The following is a 21,915-nucleotide window of genomic DNA, read 5'->3' on the forward strand; positions in this document are numbered from 1 at the left end:
AACTTGTATGCTTTGAACGTTTAAAACTGTGCATCTCCTTTTCCTTTCTAGAAAAAACAAAAAAGAATTTAAAAATAAACCTACAAGACTATAGTAAAGAATGTCTCTTCCAAATAGGGCCCTCTGGGTTCTGCTGATTCTCCCAGCAAGTGGCAGGGATCAAGTTATCCTTAGGAGAGAGTTTTATTTTAAAAGTGTCATCTTAAACTGTAGGACATCCATTAAGGTCAAAATTAAATGTGCCAAAGGAGAAGCATGCTGTCACATCCCTGCTTAACCCACCCTGCCTCTCACACCCACCCTTCACTGATCTTTTATAGCCCATCTTTAAAGTTTGTTTTATTTTATTTTCTTTATTTATTTTAAGCAAAAGAAAGTAGGCAGGAACATGTCGGGAAACACTAAGTGTCCATATTCACAGAGATGCAGTGTCATCTCTGAACTTAGTCTGCAGAGGAAAAAAGGGAAAAGCTGGGGTTGTACACAATGCTGCAGAGGCTGAGCACCCCCAGCTCCAGCAGAGTGAAGGGTGCAGACGAGCTTGCGTGTTCTCTGCAGGGTGCAGTGGTGTTGGTTCCACACGGCCTGTGTGGAGACAGGAGGGGACCAGAGTGAAGTTAGAGAGAAGTTTAGCTGCTAGGGACCTCTCTTCCCGCTGTGATGTGCTCCAGGTTAGCTTCTCACCAAGTAAGTCAGGAACCATAGTGTCCGAGACCTCAATGACAGAGACTGAGCAGGAGCGCTGGGGTGGGAAAGGGTGCAGCTTGCTTCCAGGACTGGAGGAGAAAAAAGGCCGGAATCCACCAGCGTTCTGACTCCCTTTCCTTCATTTTCCTCTCCGCCCTCTCCGTCACCATCTTCATCCTCAGCCCGTCTACATTAGTGCCTGCCAGTCCTCTCCAGCATCACCTCACTCTTCTTCCCTTTTTCATCATCCACATCGAGTGGACTGCCACGAGTCTGGCCCGATGCCATCTCTGATAGCAGCTCCGAGCCACCTGCACCCGCGTCGGAACAGGCAGTGACCAGGGAAAGGGCCACTCAGGTTTCCATGCTGTCTCTTCCTGCGGGCTTTATTTCGTGCTGGATGTGAAGGTTTCATCAAATCCTCTCCAGATTTCCATTTGATTTCAGTGGGACTTGAAGATGGCTCTCCACTCTCATTCAGATGAAATTCTTTGGAGAGAACTTTATTTTCAAAAGGATTTTCATCAAAACAAGAATCTACTCTGTAACCTGAGCTTATGTCTTCAAGTTCTGTCCCTTTGGTTCGACAAATAAAGCAATCCTTCATCTTCCCCACAAGCAGAGCAGACACTCGTGAATGGCCAGCAAATGCTGTTACTGAACCACTGGCGATTTTGGTGATCAGCTCTGACCTCTTCTGGAAGCGCAGTTGGTGGAGTATTTTATATTTCTGTCCTGTTTTCAGTATCTCCTCACCGGCTTGCTCATGAAGTTTGCTTCACTTTGTACTTCATCCATACGCTCACTTGCTTCTCGTTCCTCTCCCTTGGACAGGCCTGGTGAGGCTGACCCTTCCTGGGATTTGGGGGCCTTCTTGGTCGAAGGGGTGAGTGACCGCTGGCTCTTGGGGGAGTGACAGGAAGGGAGTCCTCGTCGTCTCCAGCCATAGGAAGCAGCTCGGACACTGTACTTCTTAGTTCTGTCTTTAATAAATGTGAAATCTCCTCACCTTTTTCATGCTTCTTGTCTAGTTCTTTGTTTAGGCCGCTGAGGACCTAGAAAGAGTCTAGGGAACCCCAAATCCTGAAAAGAGGGAATAAAAATTGCAGAGAGAACGTAAGCGAGGCTGGTGCTGTGAGGCTGGCAGGGTGCGATGATTTGCGTTAAACAGTCAGTGCTGGAGACCAGCCAGGATGAGCAGCGCTCACGCTGGGGACTGGGGTGATGAGGAGAGTGAGGCGCTCTGGGGACAGAGGTGGTCCTCAGTGCCCTGATTCCCTGAGGGTTTGCTGCCTCAGTGAGTTGGGACCTACAAGACAGATTCTGCAAGGCGAACCCAAAGCACTCCAAGGAGCCCGACGGAGGAGGTGGAGGATAAAATACGCCACCCTCGTGTTTTTGGACTTATTTGAGTTGGTTATTCAGAGAACCAGCAGAAGTCTGCATCATACGAATGGCTCTTAAAAGTGTCTGTCTGTAAAAGAAATTTATCTGCGTTAGTGGAGTGAGCAGCAGATGCCGGCAGAGGCCTCTCTGCTGGGTCATTTCCACATCTTTCTGCCTCAGGGCTGACCCCTGACTCCCTTCCTTGTGTAGGGAACTGGAAAATGAATCCGTTTTTTATCCTTTCCTGCTGCTGGTTTTCGGCAGTGGACCTGAGGGCTCGTGACCCCTTGTGGCATCATGCATGTGTTCTCAGAAATGGGCTCACCAGGGCACCGGCCTCCGGGTCCAGCTGCTGACTTCCGAGAATCTAGCAGACAAAGGGACACATGGATATGAGTCTTCAGTTTTAATCAAATGAAATTCGGGCTGTGGAGACTCTGGGACCAGTGGCCTGGGATAATAAATCCATACATCATGATACCAGGAAAGCTCAGAACTGACCGATGGCATAAACCTGTCAATTCCAGCACTTGGAGAAGTTCAGTTAGGGGATCGTAGGTTTGAGCACAATCTGGGCAAATTAGCAAGACCCTGGCTCACAAGGTGATGCAATGCAGTACAATATAGTCCAGTCTAATCCAGTCCAATACCATGCAATGCAAAGCAGTGCCATACATAAGAAAGATTACAATAAAAGGCTTAGGAACAAAAAGTTTATGGAATTGCCTAAACTGCAGTATCTTGAGATGTATGCTTCAATGATATTGCTTCTCCCCTGGACAGGGACAGTTCACGCGTGGAAGTGCAGAGAAGAGGATGTCGGGAGTTTCTTGACAGCTCACATGTTAGCAAGTAGATACTCAGAAGCTGGATTTATTTCTTTCCACTTTGAGGGTATTAGTGCGTTCCCTTTCCACAGTTCTCGGTTGCAGGACACTGCTTGCTCTAGTCTGCTAGGTGTTATAGCTGAGTGTACAGTGTTCTGGCCGGGAAGTCCAAGCCAATATCAAGGTGCCAGCATCTCAGGAAGGCCTTTCTTCATCAAAAGATGTTGAGGCCTCACATGGTGAGACAGTGCCAGTCTAGGACTCTCTTCCCCTTCTCACAAAGCCACTAACATTATTCTGGGGGTCCCACTCTATGACTCGGCTAACCCTAATTACTTCCCAAATGCTCCACCTCCAAATACTGTCAACATGTGAATATGGGAACTGTGCTTCCAAACATGGTCTTTGGGGGACATAGTCCCTGTCAGAGAGCACCTGAGATTCTTGATTATGCAAAGTTTGGAAGGACATGATTGACACTTACAAGGCTGATGCTTAGGCAGGGAGAGCCCTGCTGCCAGCTGTGCTGTCGGTGCTGATGGCCCTGGCTTCATGAGGGAGGAGAATCCTGAGGGCAAGGACCGTGCTCCCAACACATAACCCTTGGCAGGTAGACAAGATTTAGTTTCTTTTAGTTGTTTGACATAAACCTTGACCTTTTAATGATGTTTCCTACTGCCCACTTCTCTGAAGTCAAAGAGGACTAATTATAAGAATATTTAGTTTTCATAGAAGAAAAGGAGGGTGGCATGTTAGGAACTGGTGCACAGGGAGAAATTCACAATGTCTGATGCTTCTCTGCTAAACCCAGGTCTTGAAGAATTGTACCTGAAGAATGAGGTTATCAAAATTATTTTCCCTCTTTTATTTTTAAAATATCTTCAATACATTAAGTCAATTTTCAGATATTTCCTTTTGAATGTGAAATATCTGTAACAGAAATCTGCAAATAAATATCCATAGCAACCATGAATGTGACAGGTTAATGAGTTATTGTTTTAGCATGGAAACCAGCTACAGTGAAGGAACCCATTAACATTAAGTATACAGTTGCTTTCATAACTGGAGACGTCTGAATGACAGAATTAAGTTTAGAAACCTAGTTTTGTGAGCATAAATTGTTTTGTATTTGTTTGCTATTTTCCTTGTTGAAATAATTTCCTTTCTTGTTATCTCTACTATTCTTGTATGTTTATTACCCTTGATCTGCATGATTTTAAGAGGACTTGAGCATGTACACATATCCTAAAGAGAAGAGGAATTATATTAATTTGAGTCACAAAACTTAGTACCTTTCAAATTCTTACTAAGCTGATGTAGTCTGTGATAAATATCTGAATTTCTTAGGTCCCTTGCTGAACCCCGTACACTGACCTGCACCATGACATTTTAGATCTTGAAGAGCCACTTAATTCACCTCCCTTGAGCCACGTGGTGTCACTGGTCCTATATGGGAAGTACCATGTTCGCCTGGTGCAGCTGTGCCCACCTACCTGTCAACACTCAGCAACTAAATCAAGAGGATTGCAAGTGTGTAAGAAATTTAACAAGACACTGTCTCAACAATAAAATGTAAGTGGAGGGAGCTGGGGTGCAACTCAATAGTAGAGTGCTTAGAAGGCAAGACCAAGACCCTGGGCTCCATCTCCAGGATGGAAAGAAAATGCTGTTTAACCAAACTACTGCACGTCTAACCTCCTAACTGATAACTCCATGGCCAGACACTTATGTTTAGCATACATATTATGATAAGACTGATTTTTAGCAGTACTTTCTATAGCAGTTTAATCCTGAAATGCCTACCGATGGTAACTATCTTCCATGTGTTGAAACCCTGCACAGTAAAAGTGAAAATAAAGATTCCAGTCCCAACTGTAAACAAGGCTCAGAATGCAACAAGAAGGAAGTCAGGAAACCTTCAAAACCAGGCAGAGGAGACAGTGAGGAGGGCTGAGAACGGAAGGAGAGGAGCCCTAGCTGGACAGTCTCGATGGCGTCCCCATAGCCTGAGACCACCCAGCACAGCCCTCCTGGAGAGAGAGAGCCAGTGGAGACCCGAGGCCTCAGATGGAACTGAAGGCCTCAGATGGGATGTCCCTCTTTGCCTCGTGACCAGGAGATATGACAAAATTGGGGCTGTGTCAGTCACAAATCTGTGTTGTCAGTTAAGCGTCAGTCCTTGGCCAAAGCTCTGAACCATGTAAGAAGACATGCAGCTTCCCTGAGACCACTGTGCTGCGAAGAAACTCAGGCAAACCGTGAGGACAGGCCACAGGGGAGAAGGTGCAGAGCCCCTATGGAGAGCGAGTGTGGTCCCTACATTGGGTCCAGCTGGGGAGTAAGCCTCCACCTGGCTTAGTGGATGCCATGCGAAGCACAGATCAGTCCTCATGCGCTCTGTTCTGACTGCTGACCCACAGATTGAGTGTTATGCGATGGTATTGCTTTTCAGGATTAGATGTAGAGCTGTTGGCCAGCGGCATAGGATATGCAAGGAGTCCGAGTACCTGAGCTTGGCCAGGAAGATGTCCCACTGCCTGGTGGAAGCCTGAGAGGGGGGAGAAGCACCAGGAAGTGCACCTCAGTCTGCACCATGGTGGGGAGATGGGGGCTGATCATGGATGTTTTTAGACATCCTTCATGGGAAAGCACCGAGTTGCTGAAAAAGTATTAATTAACCACAAGAAATGCCCACAAACTTGAGAGCCACCAAAACCTTTCAAAAGGCCTCATGTTGGTGTCACTTCAGTGGGGTCCCTCAGCTCCCTGGGGACACAGCTCCCCATCAACAGGGAAAAGTCTCCACCTTGCTGGAGATGCCTCATAGGTGTCTGTGTCTGCTTTTCTGTGACAATATGGGTGGTGAAACAGTGCATGTTACCTAAGAAAGGCTGTTATATAGGTGACAAGCAAATTCCAGACATGCTGAGCCCTAAAGCTGAGTCTCAGGGTGGAGAAATGAGCTTTCATTTGGTGAAGAGCATTTGAGTGGAGACGAGACAGTAAGGAAGATGGAGGATTTCTCCAGGAAGCTGCACACTGAATACCATGTCTTCTAACAATGCCTTCAAAGCGAGACCCTGCTCTCAGAGCTTGAGTGTTGCAGGTACTGTCACACACCATGAAGATGAGACAAATGTACCCGTACACTGTCACGAAATCTACACACACATCCACTCATAGATCTGCAAGTCATGATCGGTCTCTGTGAACCTTATTAAGGGGACCCCCTGCCTTGTGACCTGTGGTCTGCTTTGATAATCCAGGTATCCACATAGAAAATTTCTTCACACAAAAGAATATCCTTGGAAATCAACTAGCCAGCCTTTCTGATAAACTGTGCAATCTGTGTGGGTTTTGGGAAGAGAAAAGTCAGTGCCTCCCGTGAGCCTACTGGCAGGTAGGCTGAGAATGGAGCACCATGTCATCCCGCCCTGCTCAATCCCATAAGCAACTGGCTGGTTTGGAGGACGATAGCAAATCAGGTGCATAATGCAGCTAAATGCTCGCATTTTTGGATGATTTTTTTTAGGCCGGGGCCAGTGGTCTGAGCATCTCTTGGGAGGGTGACAGTATGCAATACAGCAAACACGGGGGATTTCCTTCTATCCTCTCTTTGAAGTCTAATGTTCTCACTCTTTTGCTTTGTTCTGACTAATTATTTTGCTTTATTTAATATTCTCTTTTAATGGTTTTATTGTTTTGTTTTTGGCTTGATTTTGCTATACCTGATGGAATGCACAACTATTGTTGAAGATAACAAGATACACTATGGTAGCTATTGTTGTTTTCCTAGTGTCCTGCTTTGAAGTTCTGTACCAATTTTGCTACACTGTTTTGATTGACTTTGTTCTATTTTGTTTTGTAGGATTTTACTACTATTTTTTTAAAAGCTAATAAAAGAAGGAATATCCTTTCGAGGAAGAATCCTTCTCCCCTATCATTTTGGCCCATTAAAATATAGCTTTTAATTGTAATTCATTAGTGACTTTTTTCAACTCTTGAAATAATGCTGGATTGAATAAAATGTGTGCAATTAAATGATGAAATATAAACTATTTAGTTGTCAAAGCCTAAGTCACATGTGGAATCACTGAGATTGAAAAAAAATACGCTTCTAAGGCAGGTCTGGGCAGTCAGTGGTGCAGGGCAGCTGATGGGGAGAACATGCTCCTCCTCCTGCAGCCCCTACCTTCTAGACATCAGGGTTCCACACTGTGAACTCTCGGCTAAGGGCACTTCTGGGAAATCTAAGAGAATCAGTGAGAGAGGCTGAGTGCTGTGATTTTGTTGGGTAAGGCTTAAGTTTAAAGGGCCACAAACAGCCATAATATCTAAGAGATTTACCCATTAAAAATCAATTTTTATCACTTTGGAATGATACTGACCTTAGCAAAAAGTATTTACTATATTCATGTTTATAACACTGAAGTATTTTGAGCTACTTCTCATATTTATCAAATCATTATGTGACCATGACTTTTAGGTTGGAAAGATTATTTGAATTTTTTGTGTATTTTCTAGCTCCACGGCAAAGCAAACTAACTAAATACCTATTACTTAAAGTACTGCTTGTGACCTTGGCCTTCCATCTTTTTCTGAATTATACTGTATTAATTTAAAAGAAATAAATCTTCATCTTCACCTTGGAGTTCCTAACTGTTGTGTGGGAATCATGGATCAAGTAATGAAACTGGTCCACTCTTGAACCGTCCAGTCCTGCGACAGAGAGCTCACTCATTCTCTCCATCCTGTGGCTTCAGGGACCTGGGGTGGCCCTTTTTCCTCTCTTCCACGTTCCCCTCAGTTAAGCTGTGACTCTAAGCCCACAGTCCCACACATGCTCTGCACCTTGTGTTACTACCCAGTTGTTAGGGCTTTTGTCTGGATGTCCCCCCAAAGCCATGAGGGGTGGGCTTTATGGAGGTGGCTGAATCTAGAGTTTGTGATTGGTTCATTGTCTGGCTCTGGGATTGGGAGTGTGAGTGTTACACCCACCCTAGGGTGTGTAGCCTGCATACAGTATAAGAGAGGAAAGAGGCATGTTTCTCTCTTTTACTCTTGTTTTTGGTGTATTCTACTGCCAAAAGTAGCTGCCTTTCTGTCATACCACCCTGCCTTGGAACCAGCTAAGTATGGGCTGAAACCTCCACATACTGTGAGCAAAATAAACCCATTTGTGCTTAATTTGGAGCATTGGGTATTTTGTCTCAATGAATGAAAACTAATTAAGACTCCAGCTAAATTCCACAGACCCCAACCCAGTGCCCGTGCTGTTGATCGCTGCCTCTTAGCAGCTGACCACTGCTCAGTGCCCAGGCTCCACTGCCTTCTGCCACTACCATGCTGACTTCTTACCTTGACTGTGGCCTTAGGAGTGGCCTCAGGCTTTCAGGAGTGATTCTGCAGCTCCTTAGCTTGTGAAAGCCCGTTTCTGCATGGACATACATCTGATGCTACCTGCTCTTCAGGCTCATCTATGGGGCAGATGATATTTTGGCTGCATTCCACAGCTTGTAGGTGGACCCTGGATCATGGAGAGCTTGGACAGGGCTGGAATTCAGGCAACCGGACTTCAGAGTCCTCACACTTAACCATGTTGCTGATCTGAGTGATGTTTGCCAAGCATTCAGTTACACAGATTGATCTATGCCACAGTTCTTCGTGGAGAAGTTTCTCTCAGCTACTGCTTGGAAGTCATGTACAAGGAGGACCAGGCTTTTGTATTCTTCCTGCTTCACTCCCGTTTCCTCTGCTCTCTTACAAAGCTTTTACTGGTTTTTATAACTATGTAGTTTCATAGAACCTAGACTCTGTATGGGAGCTTTGTAAAACCAAAGTTACCAAAGGCATTGAAAGGATTTCCTCTATCTGGGAGAGGAGAGATTCTGACATCTTTTCCAATGATGACAGGAAATAGTGACTGGGGAGTCTAGGCAGGCAGCCTGACCTGCTGCCCTGGGCCCCTTTGGTTTCTGAGTGCGAGCCATTATATCATAAGGACTAGCTAAAGTTTCACTTTTCAGATTATGAGTTGTAGCCTCCTACATGTCCAAGGCATTTACTGTATTCTTACCTTGATAAATTACCCCTCGCTTCCTTAATATGTGTGTGCATGACTCATCTGCAGTGTATTTTTCACTCAAAAATTACTCAAAAAGAGCACATTGGGGAGAGAGAATCAGCTGTGGTGAAGCCAGATGCTCACGCTGACCAGTGAGGACTGTAATGACAGTCTAGTGCATGGGCAGAAGGAGGGTCCAGGGCCAGCTTCATGTCAGAACACTGTCAGTGACTGAATACAGGCTTTGGATCACCTAGCAAGGCGCCCCAGATGAGCAGCTCAGTCATCAGGGACTGTACAGGTTGGGACGGCAAAGTCTGGAGGGCTTGTGAGACAGTATGATTCACAGCAGCCTGTGAGCAGCTGGAGTGACAGGTATTCACCTGTCCCACTGTCTTCCAACCTCCCTTCCATCTCCAGATAAAGTCCCAAATCAGCTAAGCACATTGGTTATTTGTGCTGTTTGTGTGTGAATGTGTGTGTGTTTCATCCATAGGTAACTATGTGCGTGTAAATGCAAATATCTACACATGCATGTTGTAAGTACATCTGTTTTGAGATAACTTGGTCTCGGGTTGTGGGAACCACTCCCGAGGGGCCATGAAACCAAGGAAAGGCAGACAGATCCAGGACTGCACTGAGTCTAAGTTACAGAAATTTACTGAAAGAAGAGTGGCTGTAGGCAGCAGGAAGACAAATTGGATCCCCACAACTTTGGCCAGAAAGAGAGGTGAATATAGGGATTAGAAAGAAAGTAGTCAGGCACACTCCTGGCTCCAGGGTCTCAGGGAAAGTTACACCTCCTGCTCTGAGTGTGCTGTCTATTTTCAGGGTGATGGGACATACACAGGAAAACAGGTAAGGGTTATCGGGGGCAGTGGTCAGTTGCCACTCACCCGGCTGCAGTCAGGCCAAGCTGAGTCCATGCAGTGGTACCCCATGTCCTGCTAGAGGGAAAGGCAGGGAAAGGAGAGCTCATGGTCATGAAACAGAACAAGGACAAATACGGACACAATTTTTCTGCGCAAGTGAAGACAGTCAAGTATTTGGAGAATACCAGTTTCAAACAGGCCCAGTTCCTCATGTCCTTCTCTGTGGACGAGGCCACTGGTGCTCCCGTGTGAAGGGCTCTCTCAAAGCCCAGCTGGCGTCTTGCCTGCAGACACAGAGCCTGGCTTCGGGCAACTACTCAGTGCAGCTTGCCTGCAGAGTCTGTTCCTGGACTGCACGAAGGAGGCCAAGATGTCTCCACAGAGGAGGAGGCCATGATGTCCCCACAGAGGGGGAGGCCAAGATGTCTTCACAGAGGAGAAGGCCAAGATGTCCCCTCAGAGGAGGAGGCCAAGATGTCCCCTCAGAGGAGGAGGCCATGATGTGCCCTCAGAGGAGGAGGCCATGATGTCCCCTCAGAGGAGGAGGCCATGATGTCCCCTCAGAGGAGGAGGCCATGATGTCCCCTCAGAGGAGGAGGCCATGATGTGCCCTCAGAGGAGGAGGCCATGATGTCCCCTCAGACAAGAGGCCAAGATGTCCCCACAGAGGAGGAGCCCAAGATGTCCCCACAGAGGAGGAGGCCAAGATGTCCCCACAGAGGAGGAGGCCATGATGTCCCCTCAGAGGAGGAGGCCATGATGTCCCCTCAGAGGAGGAGGCCATGATGTCCCCTCAGACGAAGAGGCCAAGATGTCCCCACAGAGGAGGAGCCCAAGATGTCCCCACAGAGGAGGAGCCCAAGATGTCCCCATAAAGGAGGAGGCCATGATGTCCCCTCAGAGGAGGAGGCCAAGATGTCTCCACCCAGGAGGAGGCCAACATGTCCCCTCAGAGGAGGAGGGCAAGATGTTCTGTCAGAGGAGGAGGCCAAAAAGTCTCCTCAGGATCCTGGTGCCTGAGGAGCTCAGCGTCTCCGCTGCTCTGATGTTGCCAGATCTCATCAGGAATGAGGAGGGCTGCAGAAGGGGGTAATCCCCACAGTCTGTGCCGGGAGGGCCTCCTGCTGAGAAGCCCAGCACTACCTTCCAGCAGCTTCTTTACAGCCTCCTTCCCTGGGCAGGGGAACTAACCGAGCTATAGACTCCTTTGCGGCTCTGCCTCACCCATTGCTGGCGGCCAGCCCTGCCCAGTCTTTGATAGCCACAAGACTGTCTTTCTGTCACAGTCTGTTGCCTGGCCTGTGCACACAGTGCTGTGGAACAAGCACTGGAAGAGCTTTCTTACCTCACCTCGATTTCCCTCACCTCACCTCACCTCCCCACTGCTTCCCTCATCCCATGTCACTTCACCGCTCTGCTCCTCTCCTCACCTCCCCACTCCATCCTCCTCCCCAACTCTCCCCTCCCTGTGTCCTTTGTTTTCCAGTCTCCTAGGAAAGTCTCTGTGACACTGCAGCCCAAAGATGATTCTTTAATTAACTAACTTGCCAGGAGGAAAGCACCCTGCTGTCTCACGGGACAGTGGCCCTTGAGGAGGTTGGGTGCACCCATCTGGCTGAACTGTCATTGTCATGGTAGTGTTCTGGTGGGTAATTTTCAGGGACTGTTGGTTCCTGGATGGAGTGTGGTGTGCAGCCCAGGCCTGTGTCCCTGGAATCCAGCCGGAGGGTCAGAAAGCTGAGACCAGGGTGGGCACTTGGTGACTTTCTGAGACCGTGTCGCAAAACAAAACATAAAAATGGGCCTGAGGATGCAACTTTGGGTGAGGGCCTGTGTTCAGTCTAGTCACGCACACACGTGCACACACACACACACATACACACAGTCGTTTTCTTCTTCCTCTTCCTCACTGTGAGCGCTCTTTCCCTTCCTCTCCAGGGGTTTCGTGTTCCTGCACGGTGGAAACAGCTGCATGTGCAGGGCAGCCAGGCTGCAGGTCTGGGTGACAGGTGTGGCTGGTCCATCAAGGCAGGTGGCCCAGGGAGGGGTCCTGTGGCCTCACTCCCTAACTGGGCTTCCAGGGGCCTGTGTGTCCCTCGTTTCCCTCTTGCAGGCAGATGGCCACTCTGCTCCTTGTGACTCACTGTGCCCCGGGGTGTCTTCTCCTAACTCCAGTACATTCTGGTCAAGCCACTGTGGAACACGCACATGTCTTAATTAGCATTTTATCAGATGACTGCCACTATGGAGATTTCACACACCGTAATGCCAGCCCCTAGAGGGGCTGAGGTAGGGGGATCCCAAGTTTGAGCCCAGCCTGAGAAGTTCATCAATTTGCTACATTATCTCTCCAAGTATAGCCAGTCCTTAGGGTGACAGCTCTGGGTTTAATCCTAATCATTACACAAATAGAGAGGGAGAGAGAGACAGAGACAGAGACAGAGACAGAGAAGAAGGGAAGGAGGGAGAGAGAGAAAAAGAGGGAAGGGGAGAGAGAGACTGATTCACCTGTTAGCAAAAAGCCACATTCACTGCCGCAGTCCCTCTGGGGGACAGTCTCACATGAGAACAGACACTTGAACTGTGCCCAGGGCCACAGGCTGGATGGCACTACCTGGGCTTGGTGGAGATTGGTAAAATGTCTTGTTAAAGTTGCTTTTACCTACTCAACTTGTGGAAGATGGAGCCCTAGAATGAAGTGACACTAGTCTCTCATGGTCTGTTTCTTGGGTGGCACTGGTCTAGTGGGCGTGGCTAACTCTACCTGTGTGCTGCAGGGACTAAGACCCTGGGAGACCCCGGCCTGGCCTCTGCACTGCACCTCTGCCCACTCGGCTTCTCTGCCCACACTCCTGCTGTTCCTGGCTCTCCCAGGTTCCCTCCTCTCTGCAGAGCTCTGCGCTGTGCGCTCCTGCCCATGTAGATGGAAGGCAGCACCCAGCAACCTTATCGCAAGCGTCCATCCGTATCTACAAAGCACTGGGAACCCCAAGAGCACGAGCTCCCTCCTGCTGGCTGAGATCAAACGGGACTGGAAGTTCTTTGTCACAGTCACTCTTTCATTGTGATTATCCTCCTGTTTTATGTCTATGTTTCCCTATTGTTATGAGCTCAGGACTTCATAAATTCAATTTGTTGGCATTAACTGATTACTGTGCTGACACTCAAATTGTCAAAACTTGGCTGTATGTTTTCAACACTGTCAGGAACAGTTTTATAGGTAGAGGCTCTTGGTTCTCTGAAAGCATGTCTTTTTTTCTTTTACTACCATGAATTATGAAATGAAATAGCCATTAAGAAGTCCTGATTTCTTCCCAGAGGAGCAGGATCCATGATCATTTTCGGGGTTCCTGAGAGTGGGTATTGTTATTATCATCGCTGTTCTATTTGGGCTACATTTTTTATGTCGTGAATTGGCAAAGGCTGTTCTTGTTCACACTTTTAGCTCATGAGGATTTTCCAGTTTTACGTCCTGTGTTCTACTTGTGAGAGAATCAGTGTTTTCACCTGCAGAAAAGACTCTCCTGTCTGAGTACGTGTGATAGAAAAGCTGCTCGCTGCAGCATGGTTACGATTGGAGAGGAAATAGGCAGAGCACTGAGAGAGCTCACACCCTCACACATCCCCTCACACACACTCACTCACACATCCTCACATTCACACACACCCTCACACACTCACATGGACACAGACTCGCAACAGTCCTTGGCTCCTTTGCATCCAGCAGTGGGAGCTGTGTTTTAAACGTCAGTCGGGAAGCCTCAAAACTTGAATTTGTATTAACTTAAGATTCAGTAGAAACAGTTCTCAAAAGTGGCACAGTACTTGCCGTGTGCTCGCTAGAGCGTTTCTTGTTTGTTCAGTTGTGATTAAAGGCACTTCCTGCCCTGTATCTAGTTTTCCCACAGTGGCCTCCTGTCACGTGGGGTATGTAAGGCACCGGGATTTAGCTGGTGGCTGGGGAAATGCATCACATTACAGATTTCAAAATGACTTCCTTCGGATCCACTCCTCTTCTCTCGCTGCCATAATGAGTCTCTGAATCGGTTTGATACAACACAACTTTTATTCTTGTTCTCCTTTAACTTTGGGGCCCTTCCCCGGGACAGGGGTACCTTGCCTGTTTTGCACATGAGTGGGGTCCTGGTGGAGGAGAAGGACTTGCTCACCACCTCACAGAGAGGAGTGCAAGTCACGTGACTGCGATGGTCTGTGGGGTTTTCCCGGCATCCATAGCTTTTTGGGAAATCAGCGAGACACACCAGAAAGTCAGGGACCCTATCCAAACCTCCACATGCTGACGTTTGCTCTGTCAACCCAGAGAATTATTTTCACGTGGCTCACACATACATGTAGAAGAAAGGACATGTGCCAAAGGGTTTCTGGACGTTGTTGAGCCAGAACAGGTAATAAATCAAGCTTGGAGCCATTTCTCGAGGCTCACTGATCAGGAGGGCAGTGCCAAGAACCAGAGCCTCTGCAACTCACTGCTGCCTGATTGCCCCCAGGGAAACTGCTTCCATCCTGAGAAGGTGGACTCTTCAGAGGCAAACAGGTAAAGACATCGCCTCATGACAGCACTGCTAGGAGGTGAGCCCCACTTTGCACTTTCAGGCTTGGAACACCCACCCCCCCAAGCCTCATGTGCTCAGAGCTTGGGTTTTCAGGAGGTGACTGGGTCACGGGGGCTGTGCTGGTCAGGGGATTGATGGACAGGTAGATGAGTGGGCAGCTGAGCATGCTGTCGGGCTGGTCAGGAGAGGTGTGCACCGTGGTGTTTCTCACACCCCAGCTCCTGCCTCCTCTCTCTCCTGGCCAGCAGGGCCGGAGCAGCTCCCTGTCCACCCTTCCCCTCTGCCATGCTGCTCCTGCCTGAGGCAGTTAACTGTGGGCTAAACTCTCAGCCAGAGCAAACCTCTCTGTGAAGCTTTGGGTGCCAGGTACATCAGCTATGAGAGAGAGACCAAGACACGTCGCTTTCAAACCTCGGCTTTTCAAGGAATGAACCACATTTTTATGCATTTTAAAAAGTTCATTTTTTTGCTTACATCCACTATGATTCCATTTTTTACACTCATGATTTTCTTTTTCCAAATGTAGTGTTCATTAGTTTCAAATGGCGTTCATTAGTTTCCCTCCGGGCAGATACGCTAATAAAGACTGAGAAGGCACAGACCCGAGAACAACGTTGATGCAGAAGTAATGTTTCACTTGTTCATTCAAAAATATCTCTTCTGTGAGAGAATCACTGTTTTAGTGGTGAATGCAGCAAGAAATAAGGGAGGATCCGTGGAGCTCGCGTTCTTGTGATGAGAAGCAGGTGACAAATGGGAGAAACCAGACTGAGAAAAGTGGAGGAGACAGAGTGAGGTGCGGGAGAGAAGCCATAGTTATAAATGTTGGTCTTAGAAGTGTCTTCCAGAGAACACAGAGCTGAACACAGCGGGGGAGGCGCCGGCCGACTGTGGGAAGCAGCTGTCAGACACAGGGAGCAGCAAAAGCTAACTCAGAGACAAGAGACCCCCATTAGGGTCAGGGCGGTGAACAGGTAGCAGAGAAAGTAGATTAGCTGCTGGGAGACCAAGTCATGTTGGGCTTTACAAAAGCTATGGGAAAGAAGGAAGGGAGGGAGGAGAGGAGAGAGGAAGGGAGGAAAGAGGGAGGGAGGGAGGCAGGAAGAGAGGGGATGGTATTCACCGCATGTACTCGAGTGGGAGTCTCGGAGTAAGAAGAGGCCCCCTGACCCAGGAATGGTGGAGGGTCTGAGCTCCAACCCCACCCACCCGAGGACAAGTTGGCATCCTGCCACGGTGCTGGGCATGTGCTGGCCTCAGACACACACTGTTCATTACTCCAAGGACATCAGTGCCACACAGGCATCTTGCTCTGGTTCCTCATGCTCAGCTCTGCTGGGAGTGTGAGGGGGCCCCAGCATCCTCTGCACGTGTGTGGAGCATCTTGAGGTGAAGAGAACCCACAAAAGGAGGTGGCTAGGAGCCTTGATAGGGCTAATGGCGATGCTGTTTGTCTTGCTTTCTCTGGTGAGAGGTGATTTGTTACCCTGGAATGTCACCTGTTCCCTCTGGGATGGGGAAGGAAAAGGCTTTCTTGTCACTTCCTTGGTCCCCTGTATACGTGGGGTTCTAAGTCGCTCTCCAAGGATGCACTGTGTCAGTTTCCAAGGCTGACTGCTCCCCAGAAACGGCCTTTGCCCCGAAGCCTGGACTCTGCAGGAACACGAGGACCCACGGAAGACCGGTCTCACCACTTGCGCCTGCCCTGATGAGTGAATGAAGCCGAACAGCAGCTTAGGAGCTGGGCTGAGGATGGCTAGGAGCTAGGAGCGGCTGAAAGGAGAGCAGGTGGAGAGCAATGAGGAGCCGGACAAGGACGCAGGGCGGGGCAGGGTGGGGCGGGGCGAGTTCCCTGCCTCTGCAGCCCTGGTGTGTGAGTCTGGTTTCCTTACCTGTCAGTGCAGATAAGAGTAACTGCCCTCATCTTATCTCCTTCAGAAGGAACGGCTTTCATCAAGAGCTCAAAAACCTGCCGATAAGATGAGGGGAAAAGGAACCTTCTGCACTGCTGGTGGGGATATAAACCAATGCAATCACTATGGAAATCAGTACAGCAAGTCCAAAACTAAAACTAGAAATTCCAACTCACCCACCTGAGTGTCTTCCCCAAAGAGCAAGGCACTACATTACAGAGGTAGAGTTACGTCCATCTTCACATCAGCACAACAGCTGAATCTGAAGTGTCCTGTGTGGCCATCAGCAGAGGACTGGATAAAGAAAGAGTGGTGTAGATGCACACCAAGGATGCTCAGCATTTGTAGGAAGAGAATATGCCTTGAGGTCATAATACCAAGTGGGATAAAAAAAGACACAGAAGGTTAAGTATCTCATGGTTGCCCTGACATGAGAAAGCCAAGAATAAATAACGTAAAGAGAAAAGTAAAAGAGAATTACAAGTGGGAAGTAGACTGTGGAGCTGGGAAGGGGCTTGAGGGACAAGATGAAGGGAGATCAGAGGGAAAGGAAAGGAAAGGAAAGGAAAGGAGAGGAGAGGAGAGGAGAGGAGAGGAGAGGAGAGGAGAGGAGAGGAGAGGAGAGGGGAGGAGAGGAGAGGAGAGGAGAGAGGGGAGGGGAGGGGAGTAAAGTGGACCCAGACATGATGTGTGTGTCACCAGCTCCCCCAGTGCACTCATCATGTGTCACCAACACACACTGAGACAGAACAGCTACTCCCCAGAGTGGTTAGGGGTAACAGACAAAAGGGCAGACACTAAGTGAATCTAACTGTGCACTGAAAACACGGTGTTTCTGTCCTTATTCATAAAAGCAGTGGGCACTAGCCCAAGTAATGTTTCACTTTGAAAACAATCCACATAAAAATGCTTGAGCTAAAAATTAATAGTTAACTCTGGTAGCTGAAACAATGTGTTAAACAAACAACAGTAGACTCACCCATAATTACTTGATAAATCTTAACCACAATTACTGTGATCAAAGCACTGAAACTCTTAAATTCCCTTTAAACAGTAAATTAAGAGCTGTTTCCTTTGGGGTAAAAAAAATCATTTGTTCTTCTTTACCACGAGACGTTGGAGAGAGATGAACAAAAAGTGACTGATTCTTTAGGAATGTTTCTTTTGAGGTAATTATTGTATTTCTAAGATTCAAAATATGTGATGTTTTGAAGATTTATTTGAGATGGAAGAGCAGAAATGATTCATTCACTTTATTTCCAGAGGCAATGACTGACAATCAGAAAGAAGAAGAATGGACACAATGCCCATATACTTTAAAAACACAGAAAACAGGTTCAACTCCACGTGAAAAGTAAGAGAGCCTGTCAAACACACTGAAGACATCTTCTCTCGGCAGGTGCTTTTTAACAGACCAGAGTTTTGTGTTGGAGCACCTCTAAACCTTCGCCCCTTTACTCGAAAGTCAGGCTAGGGCTCCATCTTAACCCTGAACTTCAGAGCAGGGCTGAGAGGCACCGAGCAGAGACCAGGAGGAAACAAAGTGCTGAGCAGAAGCAGGAAGAGAGGCAGTGATGGCCCCGGACTCGGGCTGGGGACCAGGCCACGGAAGCTTAGCTGCCCCCCACCAATGCACACAGTACCATGCCCCTGTGGGAAGTAGAGGGCTGCTGCTCGTCCACAGAGGGATATGCACCCAGGGCAGAAGGTCACACACAGCACAGCAGGGGAAGCTCTAACCCGACATGGCAGATTTAATCCAGATGTCAGATACCACACAGCTGTTCCCTAGACCCTCATTTTCTATTCCATTTCTGAGAACTCCACCTTGCTGATGAGGACTGCGTGGAAGACTACCACCAGGGGACAAGATCTTTATCCTGGTCTGTGAACTCAGATGGAATACAAGACACACACAGAAATCCCTCTGTATGATCTAAATGGGACAGTGCCTCATTCCAGAAGACATGATGGCCAAGGCTTTGTGCTTCTCTGCTACAATACATGTAAACAAAGTCCTGGGGTCAGTGAGCTGCTGGACCTCTCGTGTTACCTACCAGATAACCATAAAGGCCAGCATTTTGGGTGGGACACCAGCCAGCAATATACTCCGGTGATCTTACATCCAGGGGGCTCCACGGGCCACTTGGGTCACGTGTCAAATAGTGCCATCCCCAGAGGACAGAGGCTCCTGATTATGAAAATATCCACAAAAGTCTCAAGTGTCCAGAGGTGGAGCTGTCAGAAGGTGGCTGGATCAATCCACAGATGAATTCATGTATGAATGGGTTATTAGAAGCGAGTCCCAGTTAGAGACCTTAGTCCCTGGAGTGTATTTCTGAGGGCCATATCATAAGCCCTTCCCTTCCCTGGGGCTCTCCCCTGGCTTTCTGTTTCCCAGACGCCATGAGTTGAGCTCCTTCCTTTTTTGTGCCCTTCTGCAGTTATGTTTGTGCCTTGGAGTCGGCTGACCACAGACTAAAACCTCTGAAACCAGGAGCAAAACTCAACTTTTCTTCCTTTAAATTGTGTGTGTCAGATATTTTGCTCAGCAATGGAAAAGTGGCTCTCACATCCCAGTTCATTTTTTGCACCCATAAGCTTCCAGAGTCGGTCTGCAGTGCTAGCAAGGATGCTCCAGAGAAGCAGAACCAGTATAATACATCTGGATACAGTTATAGCTGCAAAGATAGAAGAGAGATTTATTCACAGAATGGGCTCACACAGTTCTGAAGGCCCAGGAACTCCCCCAGCAGGCTGTCTGCAATCTGGAGAGCCAGGGAGGCCAGAGCACAAAAGCTCACACATCAGAAACTGAAGCAAATTCACTCACATGCTGTCCTGATCAAGTTCTGCAGACTGGGTTCTCTGTGTGTCTTTCCCCCTGCACGTTACAGAGAGGCCTGCTCAGCTCACCTTGCTGCCTAGTTCCCGCCATCCTCACTGTCACTCATCCTGGAGATACCCGCTTCTTCATGAGATGATAAATCCTGGAGAGGCCTAGGATCAAGGCCTTTGTCTACACATCCCCACTTCGATCGGGCTTAGAACCATGGGCTGCCCTTAGCTTTGCACATGGCTTGGTGTCTTTACTGGCATCATGGGTTGCACTGGAGGTGGTGGATTGGAATCAGCTTACCAGGACTCGAAAAGTGTTTGAATGGGGTTATAGTAAACTTTCTGGATTGTGAGGCAGACCAGAAAAGGGATCACAGTATTTGGATTCCAACACCCTCGTCCCATCTCGGTGACTGTCTGGACCCTGACTGTGGCTGACACTTCCCCTGGGAATGGTGTGGCCACTCGGTGTGCCCACTCAGTGTGCCCCTATGACGCTGCCATCTCCCCAGGCCATGTTCGTCTCGTGCTCGAGTTTCCTCAACACGTTTCGATCTGATTCGAGCCTCAGTTTGGGCCAAGCTGGCATCAGTGGACCAGGACCCCAAAGGACTCACACTTGCCTCACAGCACCCCAAACTGCAGAGGTAAATTAAATGCTTTAACACACACTTGAAGACAAGCAGGAGGCTTCTGTCCCTTTCAACCCACTTCTAAAACTCAGAGACCTTTTAAAAGGCTGTTAATTAGCACAAAGTGAGAGGCTATGGAAAGTCATTTTAAACTCTGAAAAATTCAAAAATTGTGCTATGAAATTCTTAAACACATTGTATTTTCTGGGTTAAATTCTATAAAAATCATTTGCTGTGAAAATATCATGTCCTCCTGATAATAATTTTCAGTGAAAATGTCTACAAAAATTTATGAAATATTTTAAAATGGAACAGTTACTAAACAAGACCACCAAAAGAAACACAGAAACTCAACTCCTAGAAAGGAGCAGAGGAGGAGAAAAGACATGAATGATCTTGGAGTTCTGGAAAACTATCCCTGAGCGTTTCCTCCTCCACCTACACAAGCACACAGCGCTGTCCAGCACCATCTCTGGGTCTGCAGGTGCTCAGGATTCTAACTGCTGGACCACAGGAGCACACCTGACCATCACGCCAGCCTCAGGCCTGGTCCATGTCATGCAGAGCACCTGCAGAGGCCACCTCTCCCCAAGGCCCACACACTGACATCGCAGACAAACACTGCACTTCCTCTCAAAGCAGAGACTAAATTACTCAGACCAGGCTCAAAAGCCCAAGGTTTTTAAGAGGCCTCAGGATCCAAGGTACCTTACAAACTCTGCTGGCCTGGTGGCCTCATTGTTATGTGTTCTCCCCAAGGTCCTTGCAAAACACACATGCTAAGATTGGCTGAGTGTCCTCAAAAGGCCTCTGTGCTGAAGGTTGGCCCCCAGTGTAGTGCTGGTGGGAGGTGGAGGAAACTTTAAACGGCGGGGCCAGTTTGGAGGAAGTTAGGTGGTGGTGGGGCTTATGCTGAAGGGATTGTGGGAGTGTGGCCTTCATTTCTTCCTGTTTTGCCCTGGGCAGGAGGTGAACAGCTCCTGGTTCCCTCTACTCCTTACCATGATTCAGAGCCTCATCACAGACCCCAGAGCGAGCCCAAATACATCTTCCTTTATATAAGTTTCACGATGCCAGCGGGTAGACAGCTAGCTTTAACTTACTAGTCAGTGCTGGGCTTGTCTTGGCCAAGTGGAAATGATTCATATAAAAAATCTTAACAGAATCTTTGGTCCCCTCATGCAGACCCAGATGGTCCAGGTGACATCACTTTCTGGTTTAGTAACTGCTGAGGTTTTACCTGCCGAGTATGCCTGACCTTTCTGCTGATGACCATGGTGATCTTAGCCTTGGTCCTTGGTCTTCTGCTGGCTCTAATCGAGGGTGGAGGTGTACAGAAAAAAATTCCTGGATCGAGGGGGCCTAAGGTCAGAAGGAAAAAGAGGAAGCAATTTCTCCAAAAACCACAGAGAATACTGGGTTCTCACAGCTGGGTCACAGCCGGGAGAGATAAGAAGACCCATGCACTAAAGGCTTCTGGGGGCCAGGATAAGTCCTCTGGAACCCACAAAGAACACACTTGAGGATACATGTGCTATAGTATATCTTAAACAACCTCAACGACTCCATGTCACTGATAATTAGTTATCGTCTGCATGGTGGTTTTGGTGCCTTTCCTCACTGGGCTTTGGGTGCCAGAGGTCCACAAAAGGGCAAAAACTCCTCCATCCTGTAGGGAGGAGACCTGTCAGGCTGGGTCAGGCTGAATTGTGCTCCAGTTAAAAGACTTTAACTGCTTCCTATAGAGAATCACATGGAGGCTCTGATCCCTGGTCTCTTGGGGGCTGTGAGCTCTTCTCATTGGCCATTCCCATTCAAAGGAGCAGAGCTAATAAACCTATGTCTTGCTTCTAACTCTGTGTGTCCTGCTCAGTTGTTTGTTCAGGATGCCAAGAAACTGGGACACTCACATAACAATATACCTGTAATTGCCTGATCCTTGATGTAAGTCCTGAGCGGTATGATAAAATAGTTCAGGATTGTCCCTAAGTCCAAACAAATCCAAGAACAGAATTGAAAATGCTGGCTTCAGACCAAAATCTAGTGTGATCTTCCAGCTTCAATTACAGGCATTCACGTGGCAGGCCCTAGCTGGGAGCCATGGCAGAAGGACTCTCTTCTC

At 48.1% G+C, this 21,915-nt stretch overlaps 1 pseudogene; it reads right to left on the reverse strand.

Moving 5' to 3' along the window:
* Nucleotides 1-905: 905 nt before the first annotated feature.
* On the reverse strand, nucleotides 906-1,705 carry LOC100733457 (protein SET-like; annotated as a pseudogene).
* Between the last annotated feature and the right edge of the window lie 20,210 nt (nucleotides 1,706-21,915).

The sequence above is a fragment of the Cavia porcellus genome, unplaced genomic scaffold (assembly GCF_034190915.1).
Source record: "Cavia porcellus strain 051 isolate PalLab524CR breed Dunkin Hartley unplaced genomic scaffold, mCavPor4.1 scaffold_17, whole genome shotgun sequence".
NCBI lineage: Eukaryota > Metazoa > Chordata > Mammalia > Rodentia > Caviidae > Cavia > Cavia porcellus.